This window comes from Neocloeon triangulifer, unplaced genomic scaffold (assembly GCF_031216515.1).
Source record: "Neocloeon triangulifer isolate White Clay Creek 2 clone unplaced genomic scaffold, ASM3121651v1 ptg000008l, whole genome shotgun sequence".
NCBI classification, from domain to species: domain Eukaryota; kingdom Metazoa; phylum Arthropoda; class Insecta; order Ephemeroptera; family Baetidae; genus Neocloeon; species Neocloeon triangulifer.
Window position 1 is genome coordinate 23584 of NW_026775550.1, and position 16511 is coordinate 40094.

A 16511-nucleotide genomic window follows, 5' to 3' on the forward strand; every position below is an offset into this window, starting at 1 on the left:
TTGAAAATAACATATAATGTAATTAGATTTAATTCAGTATTGATTATTTTTACAGCAAATTAGCATTAAAATGAACAAAGCGGAAAACGGTTTGTGATCTCTATGAACAAGCTGCTTTTGTTTGATCTTGATCTGCGATGAAATTTTGTACGTTTTTTTTATATGAATTGCGATTAATTCAATTTGTCTCAATTTTAGTATTTTATACCTTATTATTATGTTAATTAAGCTTTTAGAGGCGTTTGGTTTTTTAAAATAAGATAATTTCTCTACAGGAGGGTCTACTTTTTCTTATAAATAAGTTTTATTATTAAATGCTCGATACGCAAAATAATTATTTTATTCATTTCTAAGAGTGTATAAAATTTTAAAGTTTGTAGATTTAAAATGATTAATGAATCTTAAGTGTGCTAAATTAAATTATACATTATATTTTACAATTTTCTAAATGAAAAAAAATTCATCTACAAAATTTTACTTTTCTATCAAATATTAAATTTAAAAAAAGTGTAGAATTTACGTATATTTCACCATTAAATTTTGCTATTTACTGTAAAACATATGAAACAGATGCGCCACTCGGGACGAACATTATTATCCGGAGTTACATGCATTTGAGCACAGAACACATTTAAAATAAAGAGCAACCGCAAAAAGTCGAGTCTCTCGCTGCTGGTAATACGCGAATTACATTCTTGTTTTTGCAAGCGTGCAAATTAAGAGAGAAGAGGAAAATATTCGCCATATGGCGTTGGATTTTGCTCGCTTGACAGATGAACTTTTTGTTTGTCACCAGATCAATGCCCTTCGCAGTTATCAAATTGGTGGAGAGCGAAGAGTAATTAGGCGCTGTGAATTATTTATAAACAGAGGATCGACGCGTGCAGGCTGCGGTACTCTCGGCGCTCGTGCCAAAAATGTTGTTTGCGCCGTTTGACTCTTCAACGCCATTGATGAGACATGACGGATGTTGTTGCTCAACTAACGACTGTATTAATAATATGCTTAAACGGAATTAGCAACCTGTTTGGCAGGTGATTTATCGCTTGCAAATTTAATAATTAGAACAGCTTATTATTATGAGTGTAGAAAATTTTAAATTTAATAAGTATAAAAAAAAATGATTTAGGTGGTTCATGTTGCAGGCTAATTGTTAGATAGAGCGTATCGATGAATTCATTTTTATATAATTTGGCAAATTTAGAATGTGTATTATCAATTTGATGTGGTTTCTTAGTTAATGAATTTTTTTTTTAAATTTGAATTCTTTAAACATATAAATATTGACTCCAATCATAATTAATTAAAAAATTTTATAAAGCGCCCACTTTATAGTTCACAAGCAAAATTGTTTCTCAAGAATAGAAGAAAAAAGAATTATTTCCTTACTTCAATTATGTCTAAATTGTAAAAAAAAAATAATTTAAGAGAAATATGAACACTATAATATTGTATTTATTCATTAAAACTCAACATTTTCCTATGTTTTTATTAAATACACTTGAAATGAAGTAGGTCAACGTGCAAACCATTTACAACAATGATTATTCGCAGCATGTTCATTACATTACACCAGGCTTCGCAAACACACACTGCACCAATATGGACACCAAAGCAAACATTAACTTTGCAATCCACATCGGTCGCTAATCAAAGACCTGATGCGAGTTGATGTCCAGGCGCGTTTCAATTGAAATTCAACTTTGGAGGCGAGCTTTGGACTATTTTCATTTTTTGTGGTAAAAATTCTGACTGCTTTGCAAAACTTTCTAGAGTGCAGTTTCGGAAACACAAACACTCGTCAACACGAAATGAGTTTTGCAACAACACGTGAAAAAAAGCAGCGGCTTCGGTCATTATTAAATTCTACGGAAAGACGTGCCTGCCGAGGATTAGCGCAGCGGCCGGTCCAATAAAAGTGACGCAGGATTGAGCTGTTCACTCTTCTTGTCTCTAACTTGAATTGAGTGAGTGGCAATTATCGACGAGGGCTTCACTCGTTTCCGCCGACGGTGATTCCAATCATACAATTTTGTGCCTTGGGGCCACTTTGCTTCGGCCCGCAAATTGTTCCTCTCTGCTGCTCCAATCATTCTGATTCTGGTTTTTATAAAACTTCAGATGCAGAAAAAAATAGCTTCAAATGATGAAGCGAATAAAAATTAGTATAAACTTCCAAAATTTTTAACGTTGCAGTGTTTTATGAATAAATTAAATAAAATATGCAAGTCTGGCGATTTATATATTTCCTTATTTTTGTTTTTGAATAAAATTTCTGTAAAATTTCATTTTTCTCATTGAAAATACCAATAATTTTCTTTAATAAATTACAATCATCCCACACTTTTTGAGTAAAAAATTAAACTTATTTCAGTGATTAAAAATTAATTACTTGTTCAATTTTCATTAAAAATACATTATTTAAAAGATTGGATATTTTTATGTCAGTTTTCTCTCTTTATTTGGACGAGAAGCTGCAACGTTGACATTTCCTCCCTGGCAGAGTTCACAATCAGATCACAGCAAAAACAAGCTGCTCAGAATCAAGTGGGCATGCAATGTAAAGCTGTCATGCTTTTATACAAACTCTAATCCACGCCCATGCACGGGGGCTTTTTGAGCGACAAAATATTTATGGGAAGTTTGTGCCCGATAAATATTCAAAGTTCAAACCTCTTATCTTCTGCGGATTTAAACTCATTCAAGAAAAATATAAGCTTTATTTCCTTGAAGTTCAAAACTTATATAAGTTATGTGAAATTAAAAAAATCCAGACAATAGTTTTTGAAAAAAAAGTATGAAAATAAAATTTATTTAAAATAATCAACGCTTAAATGTGGGTTTTGAGAGTTCATACTTCATGTTCATAAAAATAACAACCATGGACCAGTTTGTGCAGAGAATTAGCTCCAGGTGATAATTTTGGACGTTTCAATTTACAGTTTTTTCCCTTAAAATTTAAGTAGCCGGGATAAATTTTAAAAAGAATTAATTTTTGCCTTCAAAACAAATAAAGTTATAAATTGATAACGTAGAAATTCAATGTTTTATTTGGCCTAGCATGAATAAATTTAATAATTTTAGAATTGATAATTAGTACATTCGCGGAATCTTGATTAAAACATAATTGAAATAAATGTTCTAAATTGCTATTATTTGTTTGTACACCAATGAAAGCCAAATCTTTCGCTCTCCTCTATTAGTAAAAATGTGTTGAAAACGCGTGGTTCTCATAATTAGAACTAACGACTTTCGAGAATTTTACAAATTAGCTAATCGACCGAGAACGATAATTGTGGCGCATATCTGCGGTTCGCAGCCTTGAACTTGGTGCGCGCGGCCGTAAAGCGGTGCCCAATTAGAGCAAATAATTTGCGATGAAAACGAGTTTTACGGCCGTGTCCACTGAAAAGAAGACGCCTCAATTCTATTACAGCACAATCTGGCTTAACTGTAACAAGAAGCAGCAGTTGTTGTTTTACAACACGAGCGGCCTTTGATGTGTGTGTGTGCGGTCCAGAGATCGATCCTGCTTCTGAGACGAGAGAACGTGTGCGGATCAAACAAAATTGCGCAAAAGCCATAGGTGGTGTTGGTGTGGACGGGGAGACCACCGCGTGCGTCCGACATGCAAATTGGCGATTCATTCAATTTGCAGGATGCTCGCCCCGGCCATGCAGATGAGGCTATAAAAGAGTCTCGGCCGACTAGCAAAAACACACACGTCAGTAGCACAGCGAAGGCTCCATCAGCGTGTTATTTTACGGCTGCATACACACCATTAACGTGCAAGGGATGCAGAAACTGCCGTAGAAATAAATACCTGGCGTTTGCATTCAGATGTCGAATAAATAAATGATGATTAATGGATTTTCTCAATTTTTTCAATTTTGATAATAATAAAGATAAAATAAATAAAAAATAAAATAAATTAATAACCTAATAATATAAGATTGGAGCTTGCCTTCCGCAAGCTCAATAAGGGCACAGGCCGACAAGACACTTTGTCTTGGCCTGACCAAAAAAAAAAATCTATGTCAACATATACAATATTACATTTAAACTTTATTTTGATTTTATAGAAAATAAAATTGTAATTAAAATTATGATTATCCAATAAAACTGACTTCTAATTTTATTTTTTAAATTAAATACTATATTACGATTTTATGGAAATGAAATTTCCTCGTTGCAGAAAATTAATGAATGATCGTTTTTTAAACTAAAAATTTAATTTACTTTGATTCTCTTAGCATTTAATTCAGCCATGTCTTTTTGGAACTTCTCATTTCTCTCGAGCAGCACTGGTGTGAAAAATATGAAAAATCCCTTTTAGTATAAAAGTCTCGCTTTAGCCTGGGCTTAAGCTGACGACAGCGTGCATATCTTTTTTGATACCTCGCAGCAACTTTTAATTTGCCAGCGTTTGCTGCTCCGTATGTAGGATAAAGGGTTGAGCGGCGGCAGCTGCGAAAAACTTAATTCCAGCGCACGCTACATTATTTTTCGAGTCGCTCGCAGTGACAGGCCCGCAGTGAGGTGCTAACCTCGGCTTGTATAATAATAATTATGATGATTAGGCGTCACTCAAAGTGTCTTTTAAAAATTGTGAAACTCGGTCGGCCGCGTCCATGACAAGCTGCATTATTATTATTCATGAGCCACACGGCCTCATCTCTGCGGCAAAATTGTATTTTTTCATCATTCTTTTACTTGACGAAAAATTCAACTTTCATGGTTACTTAATTTTTCAACTTTTGAAATTATTTTAAATTTTCATTTTCAACCTTACACACTTGTTTGTGTTTAACAGTGCGGAAAACAATAAAATTGAATCGAATTGAGATATGGAAATAGAAAGCAAAAAATCTTGAAAAAATTGTTTAGTGGAAATGTTCTAAAATCAAAACTTTTTCCGGACTAATTTTAAAAGTGTATGATGGATTATCACTTTAAGGCTTTTTTTTAATTTTTGTTAAAAAATTTTTAATAAGAATTTAAGCATCAGGAAACATTTTTAAACATCAAAATATGGACTTTTAACATTCGTAAAACGTGCGTTTTGTCTATAGGAATATCAATACGTTAGTAAATTTTTCTAATTTCTTGAATGGAATCTAAAAAAATGGCTTGCTTAAAAAGAAGATGTAATTTGATTCTAAAAAGCTGCCTTATTAAAAAAATTTAAATTATTTGACATTAAAAGATGCGAAATTTATTAAAAAGTTTTTTTGTGCAGTTTGCAAGTCTAAATTATAGGCTCTTCTCATTTTTACTGTTTTCATTGTTTGCACTGCACGATGAGGTTGTAATATTCAAATGCGGTCCATGATTAAGACTTTGAGGTCGACCGAAATCGCACCTTCTGCTCGAACAATGACAAGCTCGGCTGCAAACAGCTTCATCAGCGGCACATTATATTAATCCAATTAAACTTGTCGGGCGGAGATGCAGCAGCTTTAAACCGGTGCGACGCATTAGTGCTCTCGCTGCCAACAAATCGTTTTACATGACAGCAAAACCGGCTGTTTATTGCTTGTTTATCCTGCGCTCGTCGGAATTCGTCTAAATGTAAATTGCCGTCCAACCACCCGCGAATGTATGCTCGGCAAAGGGTTGTTTTTCGCCGGGCGAGGCGTTCAACTTGCGCGATAAATAATCCAATTAGCCCCGCGTGCTCTTTGTGGACTTTGGAAATTTGCCTGGCAGCTCTAGCGCGTCAATTTCTGTTTCGTGTTTTCTGCTGCTTTGCTTTGAATTGCTTCAATTCAGGAAATTTAAGCAGAACCCCTTTCAATTTAATTATAAATTCCTAGCTGTGTTTTTAATCAAGCAAAGTCAGCCTTTCGGAATTAAAAAAATTAAAAAATAGTTTCTAGTGCGAAGGGTTCAAAAATTAAATCATATTAATGGATTAGTTATTTTTGCAGGACTATGCTGGGGAATTCTTTTTTGGTGCATATTTAATTGAAAGCAGTTTTCAATATCAAGTGAAAGCCTTGATGCTGGATCAATTTTTCTCAGCGACTCTAAATGAAATTAAATTTAAATATTAAATTTAGCGCTCACAATGTTGCATTTACATTATCCCTGCCTTCATCTTAATCTTCTTTACTTGAACTAAATTTTATTTTAAATAAATGCTCGGAAATAAAAATTAGTTTAAAAAAAGAAATTTTTCCATTATTAACAACGGCAAGTCAGCCAAAATAATATTTAACTAGTACTCTAAATTTTGTTTTCAAACTTTTAACAATTAATATTTTAAAATAATTTTGTTAAATAAAACTTTATTTATTTATTTAATTTTTATTTAATTTTATTTATGTAACTACTTCATGACTATGCTTCAAAATGAGTCATTTTCTCTTTCCGGCGCACATATTTATGAAACAAAGTATTTTAAATATCAAGTAACCATTTGGTTTTGAGAATATGAATCGCTTAAAACGGCTCTTCTATAGTGAAATTTGTGCTCTTTTACTGTTTCGAACATTAAAAAATATTCTGTCCCTTCATCTTAATTAACCTTTTTCAAGACTTGAACTAGAATTTAATTTGTTATAATAATAATATTAATTAAATACATAATGAATAAATGTTTGAAGTAAAACTCTTGAGTCTTTGGTTAAGGCTATTCAGCTTTCGTGAATTTTAAAATCACAGAAATGAGTCTGTTTAAAGTTTGGTGAAATTACAAAATAGTTATAATTAAAATTTAGCGAGCAAAGGATAAGGCTCACAATCAGAATCGTTACTTATGCCCTTTTCCAGTGAATAGTGTAGCGATTAAATAATTTTAATATCTCTCGACCTTTTGATTTAACGTGAATCTCAAATATCTCAATCAAAATTAAGTCAGTTTTGCTCACGCTTAAGCCGTGAAGGGCACGAACACGCTTTTTAGCTTTTGCTGCAAATCGCAGCATCCAGATGCGAAGGAGATCTGGGATCTGCACGCGAGAGAGCGAGCGAGCGGCGTTATTGGTCCGAAGAGCGCAAGAGCCGGAGCGGGCGAGGGTTCGGCGGGCCGCTGGTTCGCTCCGTGTCAGTGTTGTTCTCCGTGCACCGTCGTGCTGACACCCCGCGGCTCGTGCGATCTCCGGTGCGCGAGACCGGCGCGTGTGCCATTCGGCCAGAATTAATTTCGGTTTGTGCTTTTCCGCCGACTCGCCAATGATTTTGTGCTCTGTTTGACGTGCGTCCTGATTGATTGCTTCTCCAGCAGGTAAGCTGCTAACAGATTTGCGCCGGCTGAGAATTTTTTACGGCCATCGACGTTTGCAAAAAAAAAAACGCGCCGGGATTACGAGCTTTACCATGGGGTCATGCAATGGGAAATTTATCCGACACAGAGGATTTATCGGACACGCTGCGTTGATAAGCTTGCCTATTTTTATGCAAAGAAATATATTTCAAAAAATTGAATATCAATCTAGGAAATGTTAAATTTTTCAAAGTAAAGTTAGAAAATCAATTGCAATTTTATCAATCAAAAGAAAATATTTCAGTTTTAATTTCGTTTCATATTGATCATAATATTGAAAGCAGATAATTGGCTGGTTGTGCTTTTTTTCTATTTATTCTTCTATATTTTTATTTTCAAGTGTTCTCTGGGGATTAAATTTACACTGTGAAAACACAAAGAAACCATATTCAATTCGATTATAAACGTCAAAAAATATAATTTATAATTGTTAACTAATACTAAATTTATACCTCGTCAAAATTTACAAATTTGTTTTTCTTTGTGGGCTTTATTATTTAAAAATTGATCTAATTTTCCAATTCAATTATTCCATGAGAGCTGCGCCGAGAAAAAATATAGCCGTAGCGAAATAATGACTGGTGTAGGGTAGAGACGTATAATTATAGAGCATTATTAAAACTGACCTGGTTTCCTCCAAGCCCCGATGCAGTTTGCTTTGATTGGAATTACGAAATGCTGTGTATAAACCTGATATCAACTGTTAAATATATTATACAAGCAATCTAGAATAATATTTTATATTTTTCTATTTGCTTCAAATCACTGAATCAATGGATACATAGAGCCGCAAGCAGAATTTTAATACAAGTGGTTTTTTATATTTAGCCTTATTTTAAAATAACACAAATAACAAATACCTAGAAGATTGTTTTCTTATTATATTTTAATTGATTTTTATTTGTCATTATATGTAATTAATTTTACTTTTTGTTTTAATTATTTGTATGTAATCTTCGCTTAAATTTATTCATATATTATTTAAAATAATTAATACCTACCTTGCATCATAACTAAGCTACATTATTTATTTGCAATTATAAATTATCCATTTGGCACAGCCTACATTTGATAATTTAGACAAAATTAAAAGTTGATAGTTTATCACCTGATTCGTTTTCAAGTAAAGTACATAATAGAAGTACAATTATTGTGATTCGACTGCAGAGAATAATTACAAAACACTCATTTAAAATAAAATTGATGAAAAATAGGTACTTAACTTTATTTCAGGAAATAAAAATACAAATTACTATCGATTATTATATTTTATTCCGTAATGACATATTTTATTGTAAATTGTGGCTATTTGTATTGGCCTCTTTATACTCAAGTATACAAAAATAGTCAGCAGAAAAAAATTAATGATGAAGCCCTCATCAGAGAGCTTTTCTAATGGTTTCTGTCATGCAGAACTCTTTCAGCGTAAAATATTAAACTGTAAAATCGCATGTAAATGCATGAGTTTGCTTTGATGTGCGAGATCAACGCAACGCAATCGGCGTTAAACCTGGAAATCGCCATCCAGCAAACAGCAGCTAATGCACCTCGGCCGCAAGTGCACTTGCGAAACAAAAAGGATGAATTAATTAACTCGCAACTAATCACGCAAATGGATGGATGGAGATGTAAAGTGCACTTAAAAGCAGGTTGCTCACTTTGAATCAACAAAAGCAGTAGTTTATTAACACATTTCTGCATGGCGTTTGGAAGTTTAGACAATGGGCTTATTATTATTTCTATAACATGATACCTTTTGTTAAAACAAATATTGAATTTTCAAATAAATGGAAACTATATTGTCAAAGTTGACCAATATATTTTAAAAGAGTCCAAAATTAACATTTAAATTGCTTTCAACACATTCAAAAATACTTATTTTTTGTCTTTGGTTAAAAAATTATATTGATACACCTGTTTTGTGTATTTAATCATATTTTAGTTATGTTAATTTAATTAAGTACCAAATATATCCGCAATTCTTCAGAGCCACGAATATGAAGACTAAAGCACCAACATAAGTATTGCAATTTGAAGAGAAATAATCGATCTATATTTTATTTTAAATTTTAATTATTTATCAAGACTTCATGTTATATTAACATTTAATTAATATCAGTTATCGGTAGTTTCTTATAAGAAAAAAATTTGAAATTGCTTTTTAGGTATTTTTGATCATTCCGTGAATTTTGAAGCGACATATAAACTGCACCAAAACACAAAACAAACGTTTTTTTCTACTGAATTATTTTTTATTATAAATACTGAACATTTCATACATAAGAGACCGATAAAGGGAATTGAGAATACAATTTCTGGTCTGCAATAAATTGAATAAGGCGCGTGTGCAGCAAAGTTCTTAGCGATAAAAGAGCACCAATTTATGATCACCGTATTATTTTTGTTCCTGCCAAGCGTAATTATTGACCTTTTTACTCCGCAAGCAGATGAGAATATGAGATGGAGAGGCACATAAAAAGTAAAGTGCATCAAACAAAAAGGGCCAAATACATAATAGCAAAAGCTCCGATATATGTAATAATTTTACTGCCGCCGCGACTTCTTCGTCTTTCAATAAAAGTTTTTGCGCAACAGCACTTTATATTTTGCCGCGATGCTCATTTTGTAGCGACGCCGGTTGGTTGATGTAATTTTCAATCAAATCCTAAGTGCCCCGCATGTACCAACTGGCAGTCAGGCTAATAAAAGGGTTGACTAGCCTAGGCAGCAGTGAGAGTGATCATCTCTTTATGAGGAAATGAGAGAGTATCAAATTCCCCTCGGCCTGAAGCGGCGCGATAACGGAGGAGAGGATATTGTCGCAAAGGCTGCCGTGCATGTACATAAATTATTGGCCCAAGAAATACACACAAACATGTGAGACGAGATCGAATCTTGCTGATAAATTTGCATCCTGTTGAACGGAGCGGCCTTGATGAGTGATTTCTAATTTAATTTCGCACTTGGCCAAACGGCGCGTTCTGATAAGGTTTGGCTCAAGTGCCACTTAAAATTTATGTTTAAAAATTCGGCTACCAAAGAGCGAAAGTTTCTAGTAACAAAATCTAGCTCAAATATAAATAATTTTTTATTAAACTAAAAAATTTGTTACTAAATTTTTTTTATATGAAAAATACTTAATTTTTAACAGAATTTTTAGTTTTTATTATTTTAAATACTTATAAATCTAATTATTTTTAATATCTTTTTAATTAATTTTTGCAAAAAAATTGTTCAGTTTTGTTACTTGAAACATTCTGTCCAATTTAATTTATTATTAAGTGCTGTTCTTAAATATTTATATTATATAGGTTAATTTAGTCTCTCCTATTTTTACTTAACATAAATCCAACGATTAGTGTATAATGTTCTTCCGATGATTTTGGAATAATTGTGCAAGTAATAGAAAATTTAGTTATAACTAAAATTTGCATGTCCATCAATAATTAATAATAAGTTAATTTTGGAAAACACAATTTTCAAGAACCCTTAAAGAGCACAAACTTCTTGCGTGCCAACTATTAAAACCAGAAGGCCTTTTACGTCGTCAGGATGGAGGCGGCTATGACGGTCTTGTTAAAATCGAAACGCAATTTGAATGGATCCAAACTTTGATGTTAGTGTGGAGAACTCACAAATTCATTTGCAGACGCAAGTTGGAAATTTCTGCGGCCGCTCGCTATATTTATTATTAATGCCCTCAAAGTATGCTCTCGAACGCACGTGGGGTGGTTTTGCGGTGCTATTATCATTTGAGAAGGGGTCGGCGCCCGTAAATCCTCCAGACAGATTATCCTCGCAGCCTCCAATGGATGTACATGTTTGCATTTCTGCGAAATTATTTATGCGACGTCTTTCGAGTCTTATAGGCAAAGTTTGGGATTTATGGATTGTAGGGCAGAAAAGCATTTCTAGGATTCTCGTATTTACCTTTTTCTTTCACTTCTCCAATGTCTAAAGATTTTTTGTTTTATATTAAAATTTTATTGCTAAAAAACTATAATTATTTAAGTAGATCATCAATTGAGGAAATTTAATTTAATATTTTACTGAGTGAGTTTGGTGAAAATCATTTTATGTAGTCAATTTATCGTTTGAAAATTTATCAATTAATACTTGCTTTATGTTCGCATCCTTAGAGGTTTCGTTACAATTTTTTACATTATTTAGTTAATTTAATAAATTAAAAATTGACATCGCACAGTGAAATTTACCTTTGGAAAAAATATGATTGAATCGATAGAGCGATAAGTAGTTTTTATTCATGAAGTTTTTGCAACAAGTTTTATCTTATATTTTACAATATTTAAATAATTATTTTTTTCAATTATTAAATTGATCCATTAAAATTTTAATAATTATATAAATTTAACTGTCGTAAAATGAAAAATATTTAAAAATAAAACTTAAAATAATTTAAAAATTTATTTACGCTATTCTTTTAACAACTTTTTGTTTGCAATACCTCATATTTCCAAAACACTGTTTGGCAATTCAAATTTAATTGGTGTTCTGATTATTCAATTTCCCTCGACCATTAGTTGTGTTTGTTTTTGCCGGCGAAACGCAAATTCGAGTCTCGCATGCATAATTCGCCTCTGGCGTTTTCTCCCTTTTGACCAGTCCCTTCAATTTCAAACCGAGAAACAGCAAAGCCATCTCTGTGTATGTGTTTTCCATTAGGGTTGCGGACGCAAGAAATGGGATTGGCGTAATTTCGTTCTCCGTGTGCCCAGAGAGCGACGGGCCTTGCTATCGAAAGCTCCGTGTTTTTGACCCTTGAAATCCTCCAGCAAATGAAATGAAACACGCCTCTGCGAGAGAATATACTTAAAAGGAAAATGAATAATGAAAAGATGCCTAGATTTATCGTCACCAAATATTTCTAAACATGTAAAAGACAGTGAGATTTTTCCCTTTTTTTATAATTCCTAGATGAGAAAAAAATTCTCAGAAATATATTTTTATTCCTAAATTTTAGGCAATTGTTAACACAAGTCCATCTTGAAAGTTTTAGTAATAAATGAGGATTTTATGGGGGAAAAAAAGAATCAGGCCTTAACCTAGTCAAGTAGTCAGTGAAATTTTCTTCATTTTGCTCAGGTTTATATTTAAAAAAAAAAAAAAACAAAATACAAGAATTTATGATTGTATTTAATTTTATAGCACAAAAATGCTAAAATTTCTATTTTTTTTTGCTAGAATGTTAAAGTTAACTTGTATTTTCTGCTTTTTAAAATAAAAAACAAAATTAAGGAAAAGGAAAGAATATTCATAATCCGGATGGATTTATCTTCCTCGGACAAAAAAAGAGTCAAGTTGATAATTCGAACAACTTTTCCACGCCGACAGAGATCATAGGGTACGTTTTAATATGCAAGTCGCAGTGTTTCCTCCGCCCAAGATTCGCACACACCGGCCATAAATATTGGCCGAGCTGGAATTAATATTCCGCAGCGCGTTTCTAATCACACTCACCGGCAAATGCAAAAAACGCCCGAAACAGCCGCATAAAAATTGATCATTACCAAGCAGGTTTGCCGTGGCGAGTGCGGAAAAAAAACAGCCGCTTCTTATAATAATACACGCCCGTGGCGATTTTCATTTTCGCGATTTAAATATGCACACACGGGTTTTTTCCTCCGACTCTTGACGCCTCGGATTGTAATCAATTACTCATCAATGAGATAATTGCTCATATTTTGGCGCACACGGAGAGCGGATTAATTGCCCCAGGGCAGCCCTTTTATCTTTCGCCGGACAACAATGCAACTTCCTTATAAGGGGAAGCGTGTTATTATGGAACAACCGAGCAGGAATTGGCGCTTCTGGAAAACACAAGAGAAATAGCAAAGGAAAAAAATTGAGTTGCTTCACCGCGCGCCCTCGGAAATAATTTCTTTTGACAGCGCATAAAAAAGACGTTATTTTTCAAAGCCTTGTGCTGGAATAAAAAGATTCATCAAGCAAAGTAGAATGAAAGATACTTATGCGTTTATAAAAGAAGTGTAATAATATTTTAATAAAAATTAACGCACTCACCATTAAATATAACTAATAATTAACAGATGTGAAAATTTACTCAAAATAAGCTAAATTTTTAAGTCCCACTTTTGACAATTTTCCAGCAAAAAAATTGTAATGAAATATACCATTTTTCCAAATTTCAGCGAAAAAAAATTTATGGAGGATGTTTTATTTGTTATTTTCCGGGCTCGGATTCATGTAAAGACAAAAAGGGATTTTTTTGTAAATCACAGAACTAAAAAATTGACCGGTATAATCTAGATTTTTAATTCTACTTAAAGTGAAATTAAATAATTAAATATATTCGCGAGAAAATGGAGAAAAAAATCATTGTCAGGACAACAAGCACTTATTCAAAAGTTTCAACTAACATAAATGCCATAATTATATTCACAAAATAGTTTGGAATTTTTTTTATTTCGTTCATATTAATTAATACTTTGAATAGTTCGTATTTAACTATAATTTAATCTAAATCTAGAATCTAAAAATTATTAACAATAAAAAAATAGTTGAAACAGTAAAATGCTCAAATCTTAAAACTCATACCTTTTTGTAAAGGACAAACAAAGTAAGGGAATTAAAAACCAAAACACGACGTATCACCATGGCCGTCGACTCGGGCTATTTTGAGCAGTTTAATGAAGTTGCCGACGCGTGATTGCTCGTTAAGCTGGGAATAGCGGAACTCCCTGGACGCGCACTTTGGAATTTCGAGGGAACCATTATTTGGCCGCTGCCGGGGAACAACTATTCATTATTATCAATCGGCCCCGGCACAGATTAATGGCCGGAGTGGGCGCGTGTCCATTATTATCCGTACACACATTATCGCACGTGAATAATTTATGCATGGGCTCCTCTCTTATTGGGCACGATCGTGTCGTTTTAGCCCAGCAGGGACAGACACGCTTGCAAATGGGGGCCGCCTTTGTTCCGCCGAAATGTTTGCTACCCGCGCGCCGTCATTTGCAATGCATCTCAATTAATTAGGCGTGCCACCACCCAACACATTCCCTAAACTAGCGGCCACTAAATATATTATACATCCTGAATAAATTTGCTGAAATGTTAATTCCAATCTTTTTTTAATTCGGTTTTAGCTTATACAGTAGAAATAATCAATTCTGCAAATTATATTGGATTGGTTAAGTTAAATTTATGTTTTTTGAAAGTATTCAAGAAGTTGTTAGCAAAAAATTTATACTGACTATAAAGTTTTATATGATGTTTTTAATTGACTTCTTATTTTATATGGTTATCAGATTAGACGAATTTATAATATTTTACTAACGTTCAACTGCAATGGATGACTGATTTGAATCATTGTGATGAAGTTTTCATACCATTAGATTATGATTATAAAAATGTGAAGACAACAAATTCTATAAAATGTTTATTATTAAAGAACAATTATTAATTCTCTGCCCTTAGCTGAAGTTCTTATAATTTTAATAATTTGTTTAAAATGAGTTGCAACAAAAAAAGGCAATTGCTGTCATCATGTTAAAAAAAAAACGTAACAAAAATAATATTTAATTTGATGTTAAAAATAAAATAAATAGATTTATGATTTATAACCAATAAATTGAAAATATTACTTTTAATTAGAAAACAAGTTATTTTTTTTTTAATTTGTTAAACTAAAGTAACTAATAATTAAAACAAGTTGTTGGTTTTTATTTAGAAAGAGGCTCGACGCGATTATTTTAAAAAGCTTTTATTCTGAACCGTGCTTGCGTCATTCACTCGCGCAATGTAAATAAAGTAGCTACATAATTACGCACGCGCTGCGAATTTTTTTCATTTTTGTATATTTTTTGTTGCGCGTACAGAAAACCCCATTACATCGATTTATTTGCTTATTTTCCGGTTCCGTACATTCTCAGTCTGGGATGGAGGCGCAGGATATGGGCCTGACAGATTCAAAGGCTTCATTACTGACGGCGAACGGGCGCGCTTTGCACGACGAGACCAAATTGAAAAATGCGTTCAGACATTCCAGTTTTAAAGAGAGCAGTCAGCAAAAAGTGACGTTCTTGATTTTTTGCCACTGCTCGTCTCTCCGTCGAATAAAATATAAAAAATCTGGCGCGTTTTGTTTTGACGTGAGATGAGAGCACGCTGGGGCGAAAAATCCATTTATCTGTTGTGAGTTGCGTCACATTTTGGCGCACTTGTCACATTTTGTTCAGAGAGCTGTGATAAACTGATGATAAAATACGATAAAATAAAATACAAAAATACACAAAACTGTTTTTCGGCGGATTTACTCGGTATTAATTTGGGCTCAAAAATATTAAACAAACACCATCAGTAGGAAATTTGTGATTCTTTACAAAAAAAACCTTTATCATTAAATCAGTGTTTGGGATTTTTATACAGATTGATGAAAATAAATTAATTTTCAGAAAAAAACAATCCTTGGAAATTTTTGTTTGTTTTTAAAATTAAAATAAATTAGATTTAGATACTTATTAAATTTTGCATAATATAATGATATTAAAAAAAATTAAAGCGAAAAAAAATGCTTATACAACAATTTTCACACGATTTAATACAATAGCAAAATTTGAAATATTTATGTACTACATTTGTTCTTGGATATTTATTAAAATATGGTTTAATGGAAACAACCTCTGCAGATCATCACGACGAATTAACAAAAAAATCAAATCTTCCTTTTGAAACTGCCCGAGGTGGCTTATATTTCAGTCTTCGGATGATGCATTGATCTTGATAAATCCGATCAGATAAGTGAACTCCCAGTGCTTATAATAACACGCCTCTCTGCTTTGCCGAAGCAGCAACGAGTTTTCAGTGGACACTCTCGAGCAATAAACAATATTCATCGTCAGGGAATGTGTGTGTGTATATTTTGTGTTGCAATCGCACAGCATGAAGCTGGGAACGGGTCGCCGGCCTGAAACCTTACACCACTTGAGACGAGAAGAAATCCCAGGAAACTCGCTTGAATTTTGTATCAGAATAATAATAATTGCCATGCTCGATGAGCTGAGAGAAAATTATAGGCACTTTGCCAATCCAGAAATTACAAAATTCAAAATTAATTCTCGATTGAGGGCGTTGAAAACTTGCTTTTATACACGGCCAAGCTGGAAAATAATCGAGCATGTTCAAAACGAGTCTCGGCAGTTAAAAATCAGCCAGAGTGATTTTGGTGAAAAAATATCGTTTCAGTTGTTTATCAAATTAT

General features: G+C 32.9%; 1 protein-coding gene across 3 annotated transcripts in view; it reads left to right on the top strand.

The window, feature by feature from the left end:
• LOC132194852 (monocarboxylate transporter 2-like) overlaps positions 1-16511 on the top strand; it is a 108971-nt gene that overhangs the window by 5686 nt on the left and 86774 nt on the right. Inside the window, exon 1 of one of the 3 annotated variants that reach the window (XM_059616411.1) lies at positions 7075-7228. The exons of the other annotated variants lie outside the window; for them this stretch is intronic. The gene's annotated coding sequence lies outside the window, so the exon portion shown is untranslated. Of the gene's footprint in view, positions 1-7074; positions 7229-16511 lie in introns of those variants that run through there. 3 annotated transcript variants of the gene reach the window in all.